This window comes from Asparagus officinalis, chromosome 3 (genome assembly GCF_001876935.1).
Source record: "Asparagus officinalis chromosome 3, Aspof.V1, whole genome shotgun sequence".
In the NCBI taxonomy this organism is placed as follows: domain Eukaryota; kingdom Viridiplantae; phylum Streptophyta; class Magnoliopsida; order Asparagales; family Asparagaceae; genus Asparagus; species Asparagus officinalis.
The window spans coordinates 103,634,451-103,655,627 of record NC_033796.1 but is presented as its reverse complement, the minus strand read 5'-3'; the positions used below and the strand labels follow the sequence as shown (position 1 = coordinate 103,655,627).

The following is a 21,177-nucleotide window of genomic DNA, read 5'->3' as shown; positions in this document are numbered from 1 at the left end:
ATTTGAAGCCAACCACCATATCACTCCAATTGGCGGATCGATCGGTAAAATATTCGGTAGGTATACTTGAAGATGTACCTATCCAGGTCGGTAAGTTATTTATCCCGATCGATTTCGTTATTTTGGAAATAGAAGAAGATTCTAATATTCCAATTATATTAGGAAGACCCTTCCTTGCTACTGCAGGTGCCATAATTGATGTTAAAAATGGAAGACTCTCTTTAAATATTAGAGGAGAAACGGTAGAATTTGATTTAAGCAATACTATGAAACTCCCTCTAACTGATAAAATTTGTTACAGGGTCGACGTCATTGACAAGTGTACACATGAGCAAATTGCAAACAATAACTCAGCTGATCCACTTGAGAAATGTTTGGTAAGTGATGGTTCAATAAATGATGAAGACCCCGAGGTAGCCGCGTATGCTCAATCTTTAGAATCAACATCAACTGCTCCACTTCGAAATGCAAAGCTTGAAAGATTTATGCTAGAGCCAAAAGGATCTATTTGTGAAAAGGATAATGCGCCAAAGGTAGAATTAAAACCTCTTCCTTCCTCTTTAAGGTATGAATTTCTTGGCCCTAACTCTACTTATCTTGTGATTGTGAATGCATGTCTAAATGAAAATGAAACTGATAAGTTGCTTAGAACACTTAGGGTGCATCGCAAGGTCATAGGATACACCATGGACAACATTAAAGGAATCAACCCATCGATTTGCATGCATATGCATCGCAAGGTCATAGGATACACCATGGACAACATTAAAGGAATCAACCCATCGATTTGCATGCATATAATTCTCATGGAAGATGACCATAAACCCTCTATAGAGCACCAACGTAGATTAAATCCTAACATGAAAGAAGTGGTTAAAAAAGAGGTGCTTAAGCTATTAGATGCTGGGGTAATCTATCCTATTTCTGATAGTGACTGGGTTAGTCCGGTCCATGTGGTTCCTAAAAAAGGGGGTGTGACCGTAGTCAAGAATGCGAATAATGAACTTATCCCTACTAGGACGGTTACGGGTTGGGGGATGTGCACTGATTATAGAAAGTTGAACAAGGAAACCCGAAAAGATCATTTTCCACTTCCCTTTATAGACCAGATGTTGGAAAGGTTGGCAAGACATTCCTATTTTTGTTATTTAGATGGTTATTCGAGGTTTTTCCAAATCCCTATTCATCCTAGTGACCAGGAAAAGACCACTTTTACCTGTCCCTATGGGACCTTTGCTTATAGGCGCATGTCTTTCGGTCTTTGTAATGCCCCTACTACTTTTCAACGATGTATGATGGCAATTTTCTCTAATTTTATAGAAGACATTATGGATGTGTTTATGGATGACTTCTCCGTGTATGGGACTACTTTTGATGGTTGTTTCGCTAACTTGTCACGAGTTTTGCAGCGTTGCGAAGAAGTTAATTTAGTCCTAAATTGGGAGAAATGTCATTTTATGGTAAGGGATGGAATAGTTCTAGGACACAAGGTGTCCGAGCAAGGAATTAAAGTTGATCGTGCAAAAGTGGAAATCATTGAAAAATTGTTGCCACCAACGTCGGTTAGGGGAGTAAGAAGTTTCTTGGGACATGCCGGTTTCTATCGGCGTTTCATCAAAGACTTTTCAAAAATTGCAAAACCCTTAACTAAACTTCTTCTTAAAGATGCTCCCTATGATTTCACTGATGAATGTCTTGATGCTTTTTGTAGGTTGATGGAAGCATTGATAACAGCTCCTATTATGCAACCGTCGGATTGGAGTCTCCCATTTGAAGTCATGACTGATGCAAGTGATTACGCGGTTGGTGATGTGTTGGGTCAAAGAAAGGACAAGATAGTTCATGCAATTTATTATGTTAGTCATACTCTTGATGAGGCCCAAGTTAACTATGCTACCACTGAAAAGGAGTTATTAGCAGTTGTTTTCGCCTTTGACAAGTTCAGGTCTTACTTAGTGGGGGTCCAAAGTCATCGTTTATACCGATCATTCCGCCATCAAATATCTTTTGAGCAAGTAAGATGCCAAGCCTAGGTTGATTCGATAGATACTACTTTTGTAAGAATTTGACCTAGAGATAAAGGATAAGAAAGGGACAGAAAATTTAGTGCAGGCCATTTGTCGAGGATGAAACAAGAATCACATGATAAGGAGGATAAACTACCTATCGATGACTCTTTCCAAGATGATCAGTAGCCATAGAAAGATTGGATGCACCATGGTATGCGGACTTCGTCGGATCTGAGCTATCAACAGAAGAAGAAGTTCTTTGCTGACTTGAAGTATTATTTTTGGGATGAACCGTTTCTATACAAACGGTGTGTTGATGGGATGTTCAGAAGGTGTATTCCTGAAGATGAGGTTGCCAGTATTCTCCATCATTGCCACTCATCTTCCTACGGGGGACATGCAAGCACTTCAAAGATAGCTGCAAAAGTTCTACAATCAGGTTTCTATTGGCCGAGTCTTTTCCGGGATACAAATCAGTTTGTGAAATCTGGTGATAATTATCAGAGGACCGAGAACATTTCGAAGCGACATGAGATGACTTTACACTCCATCTTGGAAATTGAGGTCTTTGATGTGTGGGGGCATAGATTTCATGGGACCGTTTCTGTCATCGTGTAACAACAAGTTCATCTTAGTGGTGGTGGACTACGTCTCCAAATGGGTAGAAGCGATAGCATCCCCCACCAACGATGCTAAATTTGTTATGAAACTATTCAAGAACGTTATTTTTCCAAGATTTGGGGTGCCACGGACGGTAATCAGTGATGGAGGTTCACACTTCATTGAAAGAAAATTAGAAGCTCTCTTAAGACAATATGGGGTCACCCATAAGGTTGCCACGCCATATCATCCTCAAACTAGTGGTCAAGTGGAGGTTTCGAATCGTGAAATTAAGAGTATTTTGGAGAAAACAGTTAATCGTTCAAGAAAGGATTGGTCTATGAAACTCACAGATACCTTATGGGTCTATCGAACTGCCTACAAAACACCCATAGGTATGACACCATTCAAATTGGTATATGGCAAATCGTGTCATCTCCCAGTTGAGTTAGAGCATAAAGCGTATTGGGCTATCAAGTTGCTCAATTTCGATATGAAGACCATCGGTGAGAAAAGAAAGCTTCAACTTCATGAGTTAGATGAGCTACGCTTAGATTCCTATGAGAATTCTCGTATTTATAAAGAAAAGACTAAACGATGGCACGATAAGAATATCCTTCGAAGAGAGTTTAATCAAGGATATATGGTGCTACTGTTCAACTCTCCTTTGAAGCTTTTTCCGGGCAAGCTCAAGTCTAGGTGGTCCGGACCTTTTCAAATCCGTGAGGTTTTTCCTAGTGGAGTTGTTGAAGTTTGGAGTGAAACAATGGGATCTTTCAAGGTGAATGGGCAACGATTGAAGCATTACATTATAGGGGAACAACACGAGAAAGGGGTCACGTATACCCTTTCAGATCCCCCTTCGTCGGAGAATTAAAAGAAAAAGGGGTCGAGCTCATGACCATAAACGAGCGCTTCTTGGAAGGCAACCCAACTTTTCATCCATTTTTTAATCTTATTTTATTTAATTTTAATTTCATTTTTTAGGCAATTGGATCGGCACAAATTTAACTTATAAGATTTTCAATCATGCAGTTGAGAAGAAAGGAGGACATGGCATCGAAAAAAAAATTACAGAAAAAGAAGTTAAAATAGGATGACAGACTCTACCACACCCAGAGGTGGTGTAGACCACACCCATGGTCCACAGGAAGAAAAATTTCAGAGCCTACCACACCCAGAGGTGGTGTAGACCACACCCATGGTCTACAGGATGAAAAGAACCCAGAACCTACCACAACTGTATGCCACACCCGTGGTTCAAAAAAAAACCCTCTTTCTTCCATCCCCGTGACCTAGCTTATCAAAACTCCTCCCCTTCTCTTTCGTTCCAACGCAGACCCCTTTCAATTTCTCTGACCTAACCCTTCTTCATCGCCCTCCACCAAGTTGCTGACCGCCGAGCGCCAGATCTCGTCTCTCCCCCTTTCCAACTTCGCTCCGCCTTCTTCCCTCACAACTAGCGCGCCTCTCTCCTCCTCATCACCGAAGCCATCCCTCTTTCTTCTCTGACCAACACGACCGCCTCCACCTTCTCTCTCCGACCAGACCATCAACCTCCGCCGCTCATCACCACCGACCGCCCGTTTCTTCATCTCCCCGACTTCGACTACGCCGTCATCTTTGACCGCCGACCGGCTCCTCTCATCATCGCGGAGGTGGTTCTTGGCATTGAAGCTATACACGAAAGCAATTATGTTCACAGAGATTTTGGATTGTGCAAGCTTTCAGATTTTGGATTGTGCAAGAATTTGGATTGCAATAATGAAAGGGATGATGGCATTACGCAAACAGTGAACCGTGAGGGGATTTTTCAGACTGATGTGCAGCAATTTACGGAGACAGATGCACAAGCCGAACAATTAGAGCTTTGGAGAAAAAATCCACGAACTTTGGCTTATTCGACTGTCACCACCCCCGACTATATTGCGCCCAAAAATTTATCAAAGAAGGGGTATGGAATGGAATGCGATTGGTGGTCACTTGGAGCTATTATGTATGAAATGCTCATGGGTTATCCTCTATTTCAGTCTAAGGAAGCTCTGGCAACATGCTGAAAGGATTGGCACAGGAAATGTTGAGGAAATAAAGGCTCATCCTTGGTTTGAAGGCATTCAATGGGATAAATTGTATCAGATAGAGGCTGTTTACATACCTGAAGTCAATCATGAATTAGTTACCCAAAACTTTGATAATTTTGATGAGGCACAGTTAGAAAATGAGAAACAAATTCCATTAAGACCGGCACCAGGAGATAAGACAATTTCGTCGAAAGACCTAAAATTTGTGGGTTACACATTCAAAAATTTTTAAATCGTCAACAATCATGGGCAACATCGAAAAGCAGATTTGACGAAAAAGAAGAAAAAAGTCCCTTCTGTTAAATATATCTTCAACGCAAATTGATGCAGTCTTTTCATGAGTGGCAATGCCGCCAGGATGCCACCACTCCGCCTCCTCCTGACTAGTGAGTTGGTATGCCCTCTGCACCCTTGCACTAATTTCTATCTTATTACATTGAAGACAATGTAGATCTTCAGCTTGGGGGTGTGGGTTTTTCATTCATTGGTTGCCCGTCTATAATTGCCTATTTTTCTTTTATTTTAGTTTTTCTTTTGCTTTGTTTCTCCTTCCAAAAAAACAAAAAACAAAATAGGGAAATGATCTCCTGATGATGACATGAATGTTTAACCTTTATCGATCATTGAACTAGATAGATACTCATTAATCGGGACTTGACAACTTCTTATACCATCTTTCAACTGATTTTCAAAGGCTTTTGATTATAAGTTAACAATATGGGAGAACCAGACTTGAATGGTCTCTTGTCTTATAGGATTTAGCATTTATGTGGCTAGCATCATAATTATTACTCTATTGAGATAAGAGGGAAATTAAATTTGGTAGACAAGTAAAACCGGTGAGATCTTGAGCCTGAAATTGGATGCATTACATATCCAATCATTATTTTCTTTTCTTGTGTGATATTCTCCAATGGTGTAGGATACTAGAACTTGCATTGAATCTCTTCAAGGCCACATATAACTTTTGTATGCATAAAAGGTGATTGAGGCACATTTTTGTTTATAGTCCACATTAGCCAAATAGCCTACCATGCACTATTGTTCCCTTTTGATTAGTCCCATTGATCCTATGAGCCTAATTTTTGTTGATTAAACCCACATATGTAACCTTTAAATTTTGATTTTATTCCTTACCCATTGCCTAAGCTAGTGGAGCACATTTTATGATACAATGGGTTATGTGAGTAATGCGGTGTAAGCTTGGGGGTGTGAAAGTAGGCGTTTGCTTCCTTTTCATAATTCTTTCAAAAAAAAAGAAAAAAAACTAATTCAAAAAAAAAAGATGAATAAAGTGTCCTCTTTATGGTGTATGTAATTGCGGGTGTCGAAAGAATTTATTATGGCATACTAAAAGGAGTAGTTGGAAGAAGTTCTTTAATAGATGATGGAGTTTGTGTAGATGTCATTGATCTTACTTTGAGATATAATCTTTTGCAATCATAGCTCCACTAGTGATAGGCTTTCAACCAATCCCAAATATCTATCCTACCCTTTTGACCCTAGCCCCATTACAACCAAATAAAAGACCTCATGATTTTGTTGCATGCATTAGTTTTCGAAGTGGTAGAGAATTGAGATGAAATGCAAGCTTATGGATTGCATACATCCATTTGGAAGAATTTTGAGCGATACAATCCCATCCTTAAACACATGAGAGATTGAGAGTCCACTTATCCTAAAGTGAGGTCTACCAATTTAACAACCCGAAGGTCTCAATTTTAGTACTTCGGGATTGAAGCTAGTTACATGATTTTTTTTTTCTACTTTGAATTGAGAATTGGATAGGATGACTATCCTTGACTTGTGACGCTTGTGATCGTAAATAAATTTTAAAATGTGATTTTGTTGAGAGTTTTGGAAATTAATTTGTTAAGTCCCGATGAAAAGTATTTGTTTTGTGATATGTTTGATATTGGTTAAAGGATTGATGAGGGTGTGATCCCTACTCTATTTGGCTTTTACTCCTCCTAATTTTTATTGTTTATTTGCTTGAGGACAAGCAAAAGTCTAAGCTTGGGGAGTTGATAAACACATAAAATATGCATTATCTTAGTGTGTTTAAAGCACGATTTACGAATGTTTAATGCATATTTCGTGTTTAGATCGAGGATACTGCTGTGGTTTGTGTTCTTATATGTAGTTATTGGCTCAAGTTTGAAAGATTTGATGATCGTTGGAAGTTATACAAGAGTTTGAAGCAACAACAAGATTTCGATGGTATGGTTCGTGAAGAAAACGGATGCATGAGTATGAAGAATTGGAAATTCAACTATGATACAGTTCGAATCAAGAAAAACTCAAAAGGTAAAAGTTGTAGATCTCTTCAACAGCTTTCCAACTCAATTTGAATCACCTCATTTCAAGGTCGGAAGAAGAAGTTACGGCCAAAATACCAAAACCTATACAAAGAAGCACAAAATCAGCAAAACAGCCTCTACCACACCCTGGTGTGGTGCATACCACACCTGTGGCGCGGGAATTAGTTATTTTCCAGATTTTTAGGGACATATAAATAGATGTTTTAACTTAGGGTTGGGATCTCTTTTGTTAGGTTCTCTTAGCCATCAATTAGCAATTATTTTGGAGTTCAGGTATTAAAGAAAGACATTAATCTATTGTACAAGATTGGATTGCAAGTTTTGATTTTGGAGATTTTAATTGAAAGACGGGTTAATTCTTTCCTCTCTTTGATTTATTTCTTCTTATGATTGATTTGCATAATTATTTGATGTATTCTCTTATTCCAATCATGTGTGAGTAGATTTCTTGTCTAGGGTTGGGAAAGAACCTAACTTTTTGGTGATTGATGATGAATTAATATATATTCTTGGTGAAAGTTTAGATCTTTAAAACTTAATTTCTTGTGTCTTAATCTTGTTGATTCGCTTGATCACCGGATTAGCAATCATATGTAATTAATTGAAGGACTGAAAGGTAAAAATTAATACCGAATCCCTAGAAATTAAGCAGGAAGCTTGAACCATGAAAGTAGGCTAGATTCCTTGGGGATTTGATTTGGGTTAGCATAAAGCATAATGAGTTTAACTTAATCTTAATTCCACGAAAGTAGGTTAATTGAGATTAATTAGGCACGATCTTTAGACATTGAAAGAGGCTTTAGATTAATTTAGGCTAATTCACCCTTTTTAGTTTAAACCAACACCGAGAACTGAAATAATTCATCATTGAGCATCGAAGTTGTGGTGATAACCCAATCCTGGCTCTTCATTATATTGAAATTCCACCTGATTAGTTATTATTTTATTTCTTTTAATTTTCATCTCTTCTGATATACTCATTAGTTTAGCTAGTCGAATAACGTGAGATTTGGTAATTAACCCTAGTCCATGTGGGTTCGACCTTGATAGCTACAACGAGTCTGTGCACTTGCAGATTTTGCCTACCAAGTTTTTGGCGCCGTTGCCGGGGACTACGGTGTTAATATTGAGTGTTTACGTTATTAAGCTAGACTAGATTTTTTTATTTTATTTTTATTCTCTTCGCTACTCACTTTCTTTTATGCAAGGGCATCAAACAGAAGTACATAACGAAAACAATCCTGAATTATCGGTGACTCTTGTAGAGATAAGAAGGTATATAAGGTAGCAAAGGAACACAGAACAAGCTACAATGGGTGATCAGAATCAGCTTCTTAAGGATTTCGCTGCCCTAAATGCTTAAGGCACGCATTCGAGTATTACAAGGCCCACTGTTGAAGCTAATAATTTTGTCGCTGCCCTAAATGCTTAAGGCACGCATTCGAGTATTACAAGGCCCACTGTTGAAGCTAATAATTTTGGGCTAAAACCATCACTGCTCTCAATGGTTCAGCAAAATCAGTTTGGAGGAGGTGCTACTGAAGACCTGAATCTCCACCTGTCAATTTTCTTGGAGTATTGCGACACTTTGAAGCTTAATTGAGTGACCAATGATGCTATTCGACTCAGATTATTTCCGTTCTCTTTAAAGGACAAGGCTAGGGCTTGGTTGTACTCATTGCCCGCTGGGTCCATCACCACTTGGGATCAGTTGTCTAGGGCATTTCTTACAAAGTATTTTTCCCCAAGTAAAACAACACAGATGAGGAACTGGATCACAAGCTTTGTACAGAAGGAAGGAGAGTCACTCTATGAAGCTTGGGAACGCTACAAGGAATTATTGAGGATGTGCCCTCACCATGGACTGGAGAAGTGGTTAATTGTTCACACCTTCCACAACGGGCTCACTTACAACACTCGGATGACTGTTGATGCTGCTGTAGGAGGAGCTTTGATGAACAAAACAATAGATGAGACATACACTCTCATTAAAGACATGGCTCAAAATCACTATCAATGGGCGAACGAGCGGGCTCAGACATCAAAAGGTGGCAAGTATGAAATAGATGCTTTAGATCATATATCCTCTAAAGTTGATGCTTTATTTAAAAAGGTTGAAAGCTTGAGTATTAATTCTGTAGCGTCTACTTCAATTGCATGTGAGATATGCGGTTATGTGGGTCATTCTGCACTTGAATGTCAATTAGGAAACCCCTCATCCCTTAATACTTCTGATAATAAACATGTTAACTATGTTAATAACTTTAATCAGAAGGGAGACCCTTTCTCCAACACTTATAATCCGGGGTGGAAGAATCATCCTAATTTTTTCTATAGAAACCCACCTGGAAATTCCATGCCCGCATATAATTTTGGTCCACCTGGTTTTCGTGCTCCCCAATCTAATCTCCCTCCCCAAAGGTCTAATTTGGAAAATATGATGGAAAAGTTTGTGATGATTCAGTCAAAATTGAATGAAAAGTTTAAACAACAACTACAAACCACGAATGAGGTAGTAAAACAATTGGCCTCTAAGATGGATTCCCTAGCTACGCATAACAAGATGTTAGAGACATAAATCACTCAATTGGCGCAAAATGATAGCTCTTCCTCTAGGCCTTCAGGCATGCTACCTGGACAACCTAAGACGAATCCCAGAGGTCATGCGAATGCTATAACCCTTAGGAGTGAAAAACAATATGAGGGACCTAAGATGAAGGAAAATGATGGGGGAGATGGTCATCATGAAGAGAAAAGTAAAATTGTAATAGATGTGGATAATGAGACCCAAATGCAGGAAGAAGAAAAAGTTAAGAAATATGTGGCCCCCGCTCCTTACAAAGCCTCCTTTTTGGACGTTTTCTTTTAGTTTTTTTTCGTGATTAGAAAAATATCAACTGCCCTTTCAAATATAAAAATTATAAATAACCCCCAAAAAATCCAAAAACTATGAACAAGTACTCTCTAAGATAACAAAAACTACAAATAGACTCATAACAAAACTAAAATTCTAAATAAGTCATGAAAAATCAGGAAACTTCAAACAACCCCTTGAACCCTCCAGAAATCTAGGATTTACAAATTAATAGCACCATAAAGTTTAGAAAATTATAAACTATTCCCTTTTAAAATCTAAAATTACAAACAATCCTCTTAACAGTTCATAAGTTGAAATAGATCCTTGAAATTTTAGAGATAGCCCCCTAAAAATTTTACAACTAATCCCTTGAAAGCTTTTAAAATTACAAGTACCCCCTTAAAAGTTTTACAATTAGCTCGTTGAAATTTATATTACTAGCCCCATGAAAGTTGTGTAAATAACAAGCACTATTTTGAAAATCTTAAAACATTACAAAGGGTTTTCTTCTAGAAACCATCTCATATTTAAAGTCATTTTACGCAAACCACGTCATATTCCTAATTTATACATAAACCACGTAAAAAGTTAGTTTTCCTTCCTATCAACCACCTGACCTTACTTTGCCGCTAAAAGTTGCATAAATAACAAGCACTCTTCTCATAACTTTAAAATAGCACAAAGGGTTTTCTTATGAAAACCGTCTCATATTTAAGGTCATTTTACGCGAACGACATTATATTTCTAACTTATACATAAATAACCTAAAAGCTAGTTTCCTTTCCAATCAATCACGTGACCCCACTATGGAGCAAATTTTTTTTCTAAATTGGGAACAAAAACATTCTATTTGGGTGGTCTACATATAAATTAGAAGTATAAGATGGTTTCCATAAAATGTCCCCAAGCAAGCATAAGGTGGTTTTCAAGAAGAAACCATGTTACAAGCAACTCCTTAATAGTTTTACAAAATGCCTTTGAAAGTCTAAAAAAATATTAGACGCACCCGTCCCCGAGCTGAGTTTACAAAAAACCAATGAATATTTTAAAAATTACAAATATGTATCCCCAAAAAAAATTTATAAAACAAACCCTGAGAACTTTACAACCACCAGCTGAAAGTTTTTAACAATTACAAGCAAGCCCCAAGACCTAGAAAAATTACAAATAGCCCTGAATATATACTTTCAGAAACCACAAACAGCCCACTGTAGTGCTTCTCTGTCTGGATTTTGATTGCAATTTTTAAGCATGCATGGAAATGGAAATTAACAGAAGAAGGAACCCCAACCGAAAGTGAAGGCCACCAGTAGATGAAGATAAGATGGATTCAAATACGAAAAACTTCACAGCTTCTACGGGACAAATTCTAAATAAATTAACTAGGCATGCACTAAGAATAAGATCATCTTCATCTAAAATTGACCCCCCTGTTTCCATTTACATGTGCATAACACCAGCACAAATACACCAAGGAAAAGCAAAGCCATTTAACCCACATTTAACCCATTGTCCAACTCACCTCCATAAATTTATTGTATTGACTAAAATTGCAGACCATGCCAGCCTCCAACATTTACTTCTCCTCATTTATAATGTACTTGTTACGTCCACTTAATTCACTAGCTACTTTCGGGTGCAATTTTTAATGGAGACAGCCTTTGGCCACCAGGCTTTATGAGGACTACCAAGCCGTCTTCAACCTTCTTCGGTTCTATCCTGTGCTTTAAGAGAAGCACGAAAGCGTCAGGTTTTTTTTTGATCTGAACCGTGGGAAAGAGGTGATTTTGAACCAGAATCAAGAGCTTCTATTCCTTCCGCTGTCTCAGATTTGATTTAGACTAGTTCGCCGGGGACGATGGATGTGCAACGACAAAGACAACGATGAGGAAGAAACTACTACATCAGTCTCAGAATAAGCTTACACTGGATTGGGAGATATTGGAAAATTCAGGTGATCTCCTAGTTGAGGTGCATCGTGTTCAACAGCTCGTAGGACAGATAAGCGTGAGAAGTGGCTGCGAGGCCATGATCTTCACAGATGTCGACATTCCAATCGGTGGGATCAGTGGGCAAGTCCAAGTGAGAGACTAGGTGAGCTGCGACGAGTTCGGAGAGGCTACCCTCACCGCCATACGTCAGCAAGTCGGAAGCGGCGACCTCCATTGCATAGTCACGGCGGAGAAGGCCGATGCCCTCCTCAATGCCTACCCCAAAGTACCGGAAATTCGCATGACAAAAGCGATCGTCGGGATTGTCTGAAACAACAATACTCTCCCCGTCAATTAAGTCGCGGAGCTGGGTCATCTCCCACTTGTTTTTGGGATCGCACTCCGGGAGACAATATATGATACACATCTTGCCAATGCAAAATGAGACGGTTGCAACCGAGAGGGGTGTGTTGCAGGATGGACGGACATCGATACCAAGTCGGAGCCTTCCATCCCTTTGAATCCGGTCTCTATATCGTCTTATCATCCTGCAGGCGAGCAATACCACAGCTTGTATACTCTCTCCTAATTAACTACTTCCCTAAGCTAGTCCCTCCCTACTGCATGGCTCTCCGATTTGAAGTTTCTTCTGCTGAGGGAGCTCATGTGTACAATGTTGCGATGCTCCGTAGTAATGGTCTTCTGGTGCTCACTTCCACGGAACATCGCAACATTGTACACATTAGCTCCCTCGGCAGAAACTTCAAATCGGAGAGCCATGGTAGTGAGGGACTAGCTTAGGGAAGTAGTTAATTAGGAGAGAGTATACAAGCTGTGGTATTGATGCCCTAACTTCCTCTCTATTTATAGACCCTGTTATTGAGAGAGGGAGGGAGGGAGGGAGGGAGGGAGGGGAGAATAAAATGAGTTATGTACTCAGTGTACTCACTCTGATTTTCTACTGACCAAGGGTGGGAGAGAGAGGGAGGGGAAAATAAAATCAGTTATATACTTAGTGTACTCACTCTGATTATCTCACTGACCAAGGGTAGAAGTTAAAACCAAACAGGCATATACTGGAGTATATCCAAAATAAAAGGAAAAAGAAAAAAGATTTATCATGAAAGATTGCAATCATTTTTTTTTTTGGTTAGCAATAAGTTCCCAAAAAATGAAGTTGCTATCAAATAGCAAATAAGCTGATATTAGATTAATTTCGACCCAGCTTAACTCTAAGTCAGTAATCCAATTAAACATGGCTCTATTCATGTTAAACCTCTCTTTATTTGGATATCTGCTACTCAACATTGCAATTGCAAAACAGGTGGTGGATTCTTATGTGAAATTGCAAACGTAAAACAGTCCTTTTTTTTTTGGGTCAATGAATTTTTTTTATTCATGTACCAGATTGAGAAATGTATATACATCAAGATACTCATAACAATGAGATATAAAAAAACTGAAAATACACACAATTCCCTATAAGCTGTGCAGGTTTACAATGAGAGGAGCCATGCTCTGTTCTCATCCAAAATGGAAGAACAGAGCTCCTTTGCTATCATAACTAAGAGCTTTCTCAGAGGATTTTTTTTTTTTAAATCGCCCTCAAATATGTTGAATTTGATTTATCAATTGAACTAATTCACGAATGGGTTTGACTAGATCTAAATGTAAACAAAAAATACATAGGCCAGAGTTGTTTGAGTAAACTATCCAAATAAACCAAGATCAATGCTAATTATATTGCAGCATCATACGTTGATACACTAAATCTGGGATTTTTTCGATATCTACGAGGAAAAATTAACAACCTTAGAAAGTAATCTGAAAGATTCAGATGTAACTATAAGCATTACAGGAAACATGTATCTTTGTTATCAGAAAAAGATTGATGCATATTTTCCAATCGGCTTGAGCTTGGAAATTAAGAAAAATTTACAGTTATTTCAGAAATGAAACAGTACATGAAAGTAAACATCACCCACTTGGACCTTTTTCCAATATACTTTCCTTTTGGCTTCGGAACTTTTCAGCAGTTACACATGCTCAGAGGCAGAGGGAGCAGTATCACGTGTTTCTCTCCCCTATATCCATTGTAAATCAGGAATCCTGCCTTAAGCTAGGACCATACTCGTCCTTTATTTTCCTAGTTAAGGAGCAACATATTTCTCCAAAGACCCATACTCTGAGTAATCTTTTTACTAATTATGTGCATTCTGATTACAACCCCATACCCTGGTCTTGTGTTGTTGTTGTGGTCTTGGGACTATAAATTAACTTTTGTAGTTCAAATTTTCATTTAATCAGCAAGATATCCAAATAAGATAGATGTCAAGAACGTAGTCTGGTATGCTAGTTTAGCAAAGATAGCATTTACAAAATTTAATAGATTTGCCTCCAAATAAAATACTGTTTACGGTTTACCTGTTTGTTTGTGAACCAAAAGGTTTCACTTGCGATTTCAAATTGGCGCGGTGTGTCATCACTTAACAGCAGTTTTAGTAAAAATATAGAAATCATAGTTGGGGACTTGGGCGTCTTTCATTCTGTATTTAGATGCTATTAATTCATCACTTAGCTGCTGAAGCCGAAACTCCAATTTCAGGATATATGCCGAGTTCTATTTTTTTTTTTCCTTTTTTTTGGTTGTAATATTTTTCGTATCTTTATATGCCCATGAGGTGTGAAAGTGTACAGATGATGCAGCATCTATAACTATGCGCGACTATGTCTCTCCTTTTATATATAAAGAAAAATTGGTGAATTGCTCCTAAAAACATAGACTACAAAGAAATCTGCTACATGCCCATTTATTCTATCAAAAATTGACATGTGATAGCTTAATACTATATTCATCCAAGAATCCTCATCAAATTAAAATTATCCATAACTAGAAAAGTCTAATAATCAAACGTCTCCTTTTTAATACTAGTATAGTGCACGTGCGTTGCACGTGGTATATGGCTATATCAAAATAACTAAAAGAATAATATAATAGTGCACGTGCGTTGCACGTGGTATATGGCTATATCAAAATAACTAAAAGAATAATATATAGATATTAAATGAACGTACTAATAATATAATGTATTTATGTTTTTCTCTAGTGTAATATTCTTCTTTAAAAAATTATCATTTTAATAAATATCTTGATTATCATACTAATATTTTATTCGTGCATTCAAACTTGTTCGTGGATTCGAAGATTGTCCGTTGTGTATTCCGAGGTTACTACTTCCCCGCTGCGTCAATATGTATGAGTAATAAATTAAATATATGATAAATAATTATAATATAATTATATAATATTATGATATTGTAAGGAATTAAACTAAATTATAATATTGAATTATATTAAATCATTAATTATGATAAGTAATTATATTAATACCTGTAATATTTATATGATGTATTTCATCATTTATAAAAAATGGATTAGATAAGAAATTTTTTATAACAATAATAGATCTTACAAAGCGACAAATAATTCCATAATTGATTCGTATATTTCATGGACGTAATCAATCAATCAAACAAAAAGTAGGATTGTGGGCACAAATAAACTACATAAGAACGCATAAAATTAAAAGTACCTATTGAATTCATAACATCAAAACTTTCAAATTCATATAATAATACTCACCGTCGACAGTACAACATCATCACCAGATTTCTCACTTTGCACCAGAGAATTGTTAGATCCAACGCATACCAGATGGTATATATATTTGTTCCAACTTTCTTTACAATAAAGAATCTCGATATCAATCTCCTACTCTTAATGTTGCAACCGTTCCTCCCAATAGATGAAAGCTTAAATTCCAACATCATCGATCCAACCTAATACACGATATAGACTGGTTCAATGCGCATCTTAGGTCACCCATTTTATTAATGAACTTGCCTGCATAGGTTTCTTGACATGTGTTGGCACTATTGAGTTAGTTCTTGAGGTCGTACACGGCTCTGTCTTGGTCATTGAGCTGATAGTTTCAAACATGGTCGATGACATCTTTGAGGTCCCAGACTGCATAATCGAAGACGACGTTCCTCGGTGGCGGCATAGAGGATGGTTGATCGATTGATGGCATCTCTAATGTGGGCGTCGGTGACCTTTAAGAGATCTTGGTTATGGGTTTTAACGTTAGTGTTGTTGGCTTTGTCTTTAGGCTGAACATATAAAGGAAAGAAGGATGAGCTGTTACTGATAACAGAAGCCTAAAGGTTGGGGGATTAGTATCTAACTAATGGAGTTATAATGGTGATTTAATGGTAACTCTTAATGGATTAATAGGATTGATTAATGGATGGTTGTTTAATGTTAACGTTAGAGAATTTAAATGGTTATAGGTAATGAATTATAATCACCACTTATGAAACAATTCATTATAGTCGTAATGAAAGCACCTAATAATAAGTTGAAATCTTTGACGGCTAATCCTCAACTCCTCTCGTGTTTATAAAATTAAATAAAATTTTTTAAAAATATTTTTTCTTATTAAAGAATTTCTATGTTTTTATAGTTGGCGTATCATTTTTTTGGATTGGCATGCTAAAATATATATAATGAATGACGGTTTTTATAAAATTGCACGTGCATTGCAAGCTCTAGTACATGTTAAAAAATATATAATGAATGGTTTGATTACATTAATATTGGATTAGTGGAGGGGTTACAAAAAATAGAAGTTAAATATTAGTGGACAATTAATAGGAGAGTTATGACATTATTAAGAATGCATGCATATATATGTACGTGGTTATGGTTATATGTATGTGTTTTATGGATTTTATGTATGTATGTATGTATGTGTTTTAAAGGGTATTTTCGGGAGAAATGTTTTAACATACCAAACCACTTTTAGAATAGTATTAGATTAGATTATCTTCACCTAAGATCCTCATTATATTAAAACTTTCCATCATTATAAGACGTTTTCTTTTAGTTTTTTCCTGATTATAAAAATATCAACTGCCCTTTCAAATATAAAAATTATAAATATCAACTGCCCTTTCAGATGATGCAACTCCGGCGTCGCTGCTCCGACTGGCGGCGGAGGCCAAGACCCAAGCTTTCTCAGGTGGATCGTGAGTGATAACGTCGATGATGTCGGGAACAACGGATCGAGATCGAGCCCAATCCTTTCGGAGCTCAGGCTAACAATTTCCAATCTCTGCCATTGCCAACGGCGACGATGATGAACAGTCTCAGTCTTCCTCTACCTCCAGTATTTTTACAAGAACCAATTGAAAAAAAACTCATCCATTTCAATCCAAATCTCATCCTCAACAATCACCAGCAGCTCCCACCATCACCAGGAGCCGGAATGGATCGACTGCAGGAGTACGGTGGCGGGATTTGCCGGCGGTCGCCGTGGCGGGCCTCTTTCGAGCTCGAGCAGCCCATTAAATACCAGCACTGAAACCTCTATTTTCCTCTTTTGTTTCTCTGCCTTTTCGTTCCTTTTCAACTCTTTAAATACCAGTTTTTGTTTATGAATGAAGGATTGAAAGACGAGGAAAAATTAGTTCTCGTTGCTGCTCACTGTGAGAGAAGGGAAAAATCTAAGAGATAACACTTGAGAAAAGCTAATAGATAACACTTGGGGAAAATCTAAGAGATAACACTTGAGAAAATAGGTTCATTGCTTACCTGGTATTTTGATTTCTTCGTTGTTTTTACCGTCTCTTTGAGTGCGTATGTTTTGTTCGTATTTGAACGGGGATTTCTTGATGTTCTTTGTTCAATGTTTCCATATCGCTTCAGTAGCTATGTTTCGACATTCGAGTAGAAAAAGGGAAAGGAGGATGTTATAGTCCCATATTCAGTTGCAACTACAGCGAACACGAAGCGCCTTTAGTCCTAATACAACAAAAAACGAGGAGCGTCAACTAATTTATTAAGAAGAGACTAATTAAAAAGCAAATTGTTGCTGCTTGCTTTCGGCCAATTAAGCTCATAGACTCCAACTCAAACTAGATAACCACCACAGTTGGTTGTTAAGGCTATACGCATTGATTGTTAATGTTACGGGTTTCTTGTTAAGGGTACGCGTTGATTGTTGAGGTTACGCGTTGCTTGTTAATGTTACGCGTTGGTTGTTAAGGTTATACGCGTTGGTTATTAATGTTACGGTTAACCTTAACAAGCAACCTATAACCTTAACAACCAACGCGTAACTTTAACAACCAACGCGTAACCTTAACAAGCAACCCGTAACCTTAACAACCAATGCTTATCCTTAACAACGAACACATAAGCTTAACGAGCAATCCATAACCTTAACAAGCAATTCTATGCAAAATCCCATTTTGTTCCTTATTCTCATTATTAAAAGAATTCTATGCAAAATCCCTCTAGATATCTGAGGATACTTTACCAAGGTTATTTTGGAATGCATAGGGAAAGTTGATAAATAAAACAAGAAATTGCAACGTACAACAGCAAAACGAGGAGCCTCAATTAATTTATTAAGAAGAGACTAATTAAAAAGAAAATTGCTGCTTGCTTTCGGCCAATTAAGCTCATAGACTCCAGCTCAAACTAAATAACCACCACGGCTGGTTGTTAAGCTTATACGCGTTGGTTGTTAAGATTACGTGTTGGTTGTTAAGGTTACGAGTTTCTTGTTAAGGGTACGCGTTGGTTGTTAAGGTTACGCGTTGCTTATTAAGGATACGCGTTGGTTGTTAAGGTTACAGGTTTCTTATTAAGGTTAACCATAACCTTAACAACCAACGTGTATAACCTTAACCTTAACAAGCAACCATTAACCTTAACATCCAACGCGTAACCTTAACAACCAACGTGTAACCTTAACAAGTAACATGTAACATTAATGACCAACGTTTATCCTTAACAACCAACGCGTATAACCTTAACAACCAACGCTTATCCTTAACAACCAACGCGTATAACCTTAACAACCAACGCATAACCTTAACGAGCAACCCATAACCTTAACAAGCAATTCTACGCAAAATCCCTTTTTGTTCCTTATTCTCATTATTAAAAGAATTCTATGCAAAATCCCTCTAGATATCTGAAGATACTTTACCAAGGTTATTTTGGACTGCATAGGGAAAGTTGATAAATAAAACAAAAAATTACAATAACAGAGTATGATCTATTTTCTCAAGTGTTATCTCTTAGATTTTCCCCTTCTCTCACAGCGAGCAGCAACGAGAACTAATTCTTCCTCGTCTTTCAATCCTTCATTCATAAATGAAAATTGGTATTTAAAGAGTTGAAAAGGAACGAAAAGGCAGAGAAACAAAGGAGGAAAATAGAGGTTTCAGTGCTGGTATTTAATGGGCTGCACGAGCTCGAAAGAGGCCCGCTGTGGTGACCGCCGGCGAATCCCGCCACCGTACTCCCGCAGCCGATCCATTCCGACTCCTGGTGATGGTAGGAGCTACTGGTGATTGCTGAGGATGAGATTTGGATTGAAATGAATAGGTTTTTTCTTCAATGGATTCTTGTAAAAATACTGGAGGTAGAGGGAGACTAAGACTGTTCATCATCGTCGTCGTTGGCAATGGCAGAGATTGGAAATTGTTAGCCTGAGCTCCGAAAGGATTGGGCTCGAGCTCGATCCGTTGTTCCCGACATCATCGACGTTATCGCCCATGATCCACCTGAGAAAGCTTGGGTCTTGGCCTCCGCCGCTGGCCAGAGCGGCGACGCCGGAGTCTGAGAGCATGACCTCCCAATCCTCTAACTAGGGCCCACCAAAGCTGCATTTTTCGGGCCCACATCGAGGGAGGGATGGACTTGGTGGAAATCCGACTGTGCTCTGGTGGCGGAGTCCGAGGAAGCACCGCTGTCGCTGTTGAGAGAAGAAGACAGTGTTGATGAAGAGGTTGGATGGCTTGGGCTCCTTCTCTTGTTCTCTCAATCCCGCCGTCGTACCTCCCATCCCAGCTGATCATTGCCCATAAGAGAGATAAAGGGTATTATAGTCTTTACCTGTGAAAAATTCTTGGGCTTTGTGTTTTGGGGGCTCAATGCATAGTTGTTACGAATTTGGGGGTTTTAAGAGCGTTGAAAAAGTCTTGAGAGGGGGAAGCACATTTTCTTTGGTTTTGGTGGTTGGAAGCATTTTTCCCTATATATTATTAGCATCATGTCCTGATGAATTACATTTATTCTTTTTTTTCAAAAAGTGCAAAGTTGTCCATTAAATAAGAGACGATTATGACTGAGCAAGTGTTCCATTGGACTTTTTCCCCTTTGACCGTAGCAAGTGGTTTTTGGATTCCTCCTATCATTACATGGGCAGTTAAGTCTATGTTAGTGATTTGTATTTAAAAAAAAAAAAACTTGCAAGTATCATCAAGATCCTAGGTCGTCTTCTTCCAACATGTAAGTACCCGCTATTTTCATATTTATATCGCTTCAGATGCGAGGAAACGATTGGATCAGATATAGGAAAACACAAATAAAAAATTAATTATATCCAGGATACATGCATGATGTAATTACATATGTGACCGTGATTTCTGTATATCATACAAGTAATCATTAGACTACTATTTTGAATCTCGAAAGAGATCGATGGCAGATTTTGGCCCCTAACGGTTGGGTAACCATGAGAACAACAAATAACAGGCTTCAGGGTCAATCATGTAATTACAATCAGTAATCTTATATAAGAGTCACATTATGGGGCTGTTTGGTTGTTGTTGGTAAAGTTGTGTATTTATGACACAACTTGGGAGTTGTTGTCCACCTCATCAATTTCACTTTTATACTTTTCTTTGTTTGTTTTTTATTCCATTAGAATCAACTTTTATACTTTTCTTTGTTTGTTTTTTATTCCATTAGAATCATAAAACACTTGTTTGGTTTGCAAAATAAAACTTTAATTGTTTGTTTGGAAAGTGTAAAAAGTGGTCCTTACTCAAATGATCATATTGGTTGGAATTATGTTAGGGACTTGGGTAGGGTGGGTTCCCCAAGTTGCTTGGATCCTAACAAATTATTTTTTCCAGACTTCATTGTCAGCTTTCTCCTAAAATCATGTCTTTTTTTTATGAAATCACTTTACAAGCCACATCAGCATATGAACCCAAGTTGCTTGGATCCTAACAAATTATTTTTTCCAGACTTCATTGTCAGCTTTCTCCTAAAATCATGTCTTTTTTTTATGAAATCACTTTAAAAGCCACATCAGCATATGAAATCACTTTACACTATTTTCACAACTACAAACAAACAATTGAAAGTGATAGAAGCTGACATTGGGACCCACTTTTTTACACTTTCCATCCTTTTACATAGTAAAAATATACAACCAAACGGGCCCTATATGTAAATACACACACTTCAGGGTTGCCCGTATAGTCACGCCGTACTTCAAGGTCTTGGATGTAAAA

General features: G+C 37.8%; 1 pseudogene; it reads left to right on the top strand.

Moving 5' to 3' along the window:
* The window catches only part of LOC109835517, a 154,680-nt pseudogene that overhangs the window by 38,623 nt on the left and 94,880 nt on the right, over positions 1-21,177 (top strand).